The sequence below is a fragment of the Chrysochloris asiatica genome, unplaced genomic scaffold (assembly GCF_000296735.1).
Source record: "Chrysochloris asiatica unplaced genomic scaffold, ChrAsi1.0 scaffold00016, whole genome shotgun sequence".
In the NCBI taxonomy this organism is placed as follows: domain Eukaryota; kingdom Metazoa; phylum Chordata; class Mammalia; order Afrosoricida; family Chrysochloridae; genus Chrysochloris; species Chrysochloris asiatica.
In genome coordinates, this window is record NW_006408534.1 from 29,381,979 (window position 1) to 29,386,948 (window position 4,970).

Genomic DNA, 4,970 nt, shown 5'->3' on the forward strand with positions numbered 1-4,970 from the left:
TCTCACTTCTTGAAAGATTTTAATTTTTATTCCATCAGTTCCTGGTGCCTTGTTCTTTGACAGTTCCTTCAATGCACCTTGGACTTTTTCCTTCAGAATCATTGGCTCTTGATCATATTCTACCTCTTGAAACGGTTGAACATCAACTATTTCCTTTTGGTACAGTGACTTTGTGTATTCCTTCCATCTTCTTTTGGTGCTTTTTTGCATCATTCAGTAATTTGTCCAGAGAATTCTTTGATAATGCAAATTGAGGCTTGAATTTTTCTTCAGTTTCATCAGCTTGAGAAATGCTGAGCAAGTTCTTCCCTTTTGGTTTTCTAATTTCAGATCTTTACACATTTCATTATATTTGACTTTGTCTTTTTGAGCTGACCTTTGAAATGTCTGTTCAGATCTTATACCTCCTCACTTCTTTCATTTGCTTTAGCATCTCTTTGCCTGCAGAAGAATGTTAACTTGGCAAAAGAGTCTCAGGGAAAAGAGATGCATTAACACGGTGGCTGCAACAATGGGCTCAAACATAGCAACATTTTTGAGGACAGGGCGAAGTTTAATTCTGCTGCATATAGGATTGCCATGAGTCAGAAGCAACTACATAGCCCCTAGCAAAAGTATACCTGGAAGTGGAATTGCTGGATCATAAAGTAACTCTATGTTTAATGATTTGAGGAATTGCCGGACTGTTTTTTCAAAGAGACTTCACCATTTATCCACCGTCAATGTGCAAGGGCTCCAGTATCTCCACATCCTTTTCAAAACTTGTTACTATCTGATTTTTTATTCTAACCATCCTAATAGGTTTCAAGAGATTTCTCACTGTGGTTTTGATTTGCATTTCTTTGATGAATAGTGATGTAAACCATCTTCTCATTTGCATATATTTCATGGAGAAATGTTTATTTGTATCATTTGCTATTTTAAAATTGGAATATTTGTCTATTTATATATAATTTTAAGAGTTCTTTATATATTCCAATTTACAAGTATCTTGTCAGCTATATGATTTGCAAATGTTTTCTGCCATTTTGTGGGTTATCTTTTCATTTTCTTGTTGGTGTTCTTTGAAACACAAAAGTTATTAATTTTGGTAAATCTCAGTTTGCCTTTTTTCTATTGTTGCTCATGATTTTGTATTAAGTCTCAGAATCATCTGACAAATTCAAGGTTATGATGTAATCCTATGTTTTCTTCTAAAAGTTTTGGGTTTTACATTTAAGTCTTAGATAATTTTGAATTAATTTTTTGTGTATCTCATAAGATGGTGGTCTGTTATGGATTGGATTGCATCCCCAAAAAAATATTTGCAGTCAAAGCCTAACCACTAGAATCTCAAGTACAGTGCTAGTTAAAAGTGGCAAGAACAGACAACCTTGTCTTGTTCTTGATTTTAGGGGGAAGCATCCAGTTTTTCACTAACAAATATGATATTAGCTATGGATTTTTCATAGATGCCCTTGTAGGCCTAGTGTTACATAAGTTTTTGTCATTAAAGAGGACTGGATTTTGTTAAATGTTTTTTTCTGCATCTATTGAGATAATAATGTAATTTTTGTTTTTTATTCTATTGATATGATGTTTTACAGTTCTTAAATTCTGAATATTAAATCAGTCTTATATTCTGAGAAAAATCCAACTTAGTCATGGTATATAATTCTTTTTATGTATTGCTGGGTTTGGTTTGATCATATTTTGTTAAGGATTTTTACAGTCATATTCATAAGAGATTTATTTTGTTAAGTGCCGTTGAGTTGTTTCCGACTTATAGCGACCCTGTGTAGTGTTTTCTAGGAGTGGGTGGTGAGTTTGAACTGCCAGTCTTGCAGTTCAAATCGACTTTATAGACGAGTGCTTATCCTATAATGCCATACCAGGACAGTACTTTTCTTATGGTATCTTTATCAGAATTTGAAATTAGGATATTAGTGGTAATAAAAAATTATTTTGAAAGTCTTTTCCATTCCTGTATTATTTTGGAAGAGTTGATGAATAATTGGATTTAATTCTTCTTTAAATATTTGGCACAAATCAGCAGTGAAATCATCTGAACCTAGGCAATTCTTTGTGGATGATATTTTATTGCTATTAATTTAATTTCTTTACTTTTGATAGGCCTATTCAAAATTCTGGTGTGGTGCTGTGGATCAGCAAAGGACTGTGAAATACAAGGTCTACAGTTCAAACCCACCAACTGCTTCTTGGAAATCCTATACAGGATTGCTGTGAGTCAGAACTGACTTGGCAGCACTTAACAACATTCAGATTTATCACCACTTGTCTGTCAGTTTGTCTCACTGTGGTGGCTTGTGGGTTGCTGTGATGCTGAAAGCTATGCCACTGGTATGTTGAGTATTGGCAGGGTCACCCATGGTGGATCGTTTTCAGCTGAACTTCCACACTACTACAGGCACCAAAGAAGAAGCAGAATACTTCTGAACGTTAAGGCACTGAAAACCTTATTAAAAGCAGTGAAACACTTTTAAAAAAGAAAAAAGCAGTGAAATATTGTCAGATAGAATCAGAATACTAAATATTAAAACATGATGAATAGCCCAGGAATATTGTCAAATATAGTGGCAGAAGATGAGCCCTTCAGATTGGAAGGCACTCAAAATGTGACTGGGGAAGAACTGCCTCCTCAAAGTAGAGTTGAGGGTGATGATGTGAGTGGAATACAATTTTGGGGAACTTCATTTGCTGATAGGACACAACTCAAAATGAGGAGAAACAGCTGCAAACACATTAATAATTGGAGCATGGAATATATGAAGCATGAATATAGGGATATTGGAAGCTGTCAAAAATGAAATGGAATGCAGAAATAGCAATATCCTAGGCATTAGTGAGCTGAAATGGACAGACATTGGTCATTTTGAATCTGACAATCTCATGATTTACTATTCAGGAAATGACAAATTGAAGAAATGGTCTCACATTCATCATCAAAAAGAACATTTCAAGGTCTATTTTGAAGTACAATACTGTCTGTGATAGGATAATATCCATATGCCAACCAGGAAGACCAGTTAATATCACTAGCATTTATTCAAACATATACACCAACCACTGAAACCAGTGATGATGAAATTGAAGAATTCTACCAATTTTTTTCAATATGAAATTGATCAAACATGCAATCAAGATGTACTGATAATTACTACTGATTAGGATACAAAGGTTGGAAACAAAGAGGAAGGATTGGTAGTTGGAAAATATGGCTTTGATGACAGAAATTATGCTGTGATCACATGATAAAAATTTGCAAGACCAATGATTTCTTCATTGCAAATATATATTTTAAACAACATGAAAGACAATTATAAAATAGCCAGATGGGATACACAGAAATCAAATTGACTACATCTATGGAAAGAGATGGTGGAAAAGCTCCATGTCATCAGCCAAAAAAATGCCAAAGACAGACTGGAGTAGACCAGCATTTGCTCATATGCAAGTTGAGACTGAAGCTGAAGAAAATTAAAACAAGTCCAGAAAAGCCAAAATATGACCTTGAACACATCCCACTTGAATTTAGAGATTACCTAAAGAACAGATTTGATGCATTAGACATTAATGACCGAAGACCAGAAGAACTGTGGGATGACATCAAGAACAACATACAGTAAGAAAGTAAAAGGTTATTAAGAAGACAAGAAAGAATAAAAATACCAAAATGGATGTCAGAATAGATTCTGAAACTTTCTCTACAACATAGAGATGCTAATGCAAATGGAAGAAATGAGGAGGAAAAAGAACTGAACAGAAAATTTCAAAGGTCAGCTTGAGAAGACAAAGTTAAATATAATAATGAAATGTGTAGAGATCTGGAGTTAGAAAACCAAAAGGGAAGAACACATTCAGCATTCTCAAGCTGAAAGAACTGAGGAAAAAATGCCAGTCTCAACTTGCAATAATGAAGGATTATTTGGACAAAGTATTGAATAATGAAGAAAGCATCAAAATAAGATGGAAGGAATACAGTCACTCTGCGAAAAAGAAATGATCAATTTTCAAACATTTCAAGAGATAGCATCTGATCAAGAGCCAAATAACACTGAAGGAAGAAGTCCAAGGTGTACTGAAGGCAGTGGCAAATAAGGAGGCTTTGGAAATTGATGGAATACAAATTGAAATATTTCAACACACTTAGGCAGCACTGGAGGCACTCACTCAACTATGCCAAGAAATTTGGAAGATAGCTACCTGGTCAGCTGATTGGAATAATCCATATTTGTGCTTGTTCAAAAAGAGGTGACCCAAAAGAATATGGTAATCATCAGACAATATCATTAAGATCACATGCAAGTAAAATTTCGCTAAAGATAATTTTTTAAATGGCTGCAACAGTACTTTGATAGGGAACTGCCAGTGGTTAAAGCAAAATTCAGACAATGATGTGGAATAAAGGCTATCATTGCTGATGCCACATGGATCTTGGCCACAAACAGAGAAAGCCAGAAATAAACCTATGGTTTATTAACTATGCAAAGTTTTTTGCTGGGTGGATTAACATGGACCACATTGCGGAGAATTAATTGTGTTCCAGAACGCTTAATTGTGCTCATGAGGAACCTATATATTGACTAAGATGCAGTCGTTCCAGCAGAACAAAAGGACACTGAGTTGTATTCTTTCACCATACTTATTCATATTTTATGCTGAGCAAATAATGCAAGAATCAGGATTATGTGAAGGAGAACGTGGCATTAGGATTGGAGGAACACTGATTAATAATCTAAAATACACAGGTGATACAATTTTGCTAGCTGAAAAGAAGCAGGACTTAAATACAGATGAAGATTAAAGACTTTGGTATGGTTTGCACTTCAGTGTAAAGAAACAAATATCCTCACCACTGGACCAATAAACAACATCAAGATAAATGGAGAAAAGATTGAAGTTGTCAAAGACTTTATTTTGCTTGAATCCACAATCAAGACTCATGGAAGTAGCAGTCAATACATCGAATG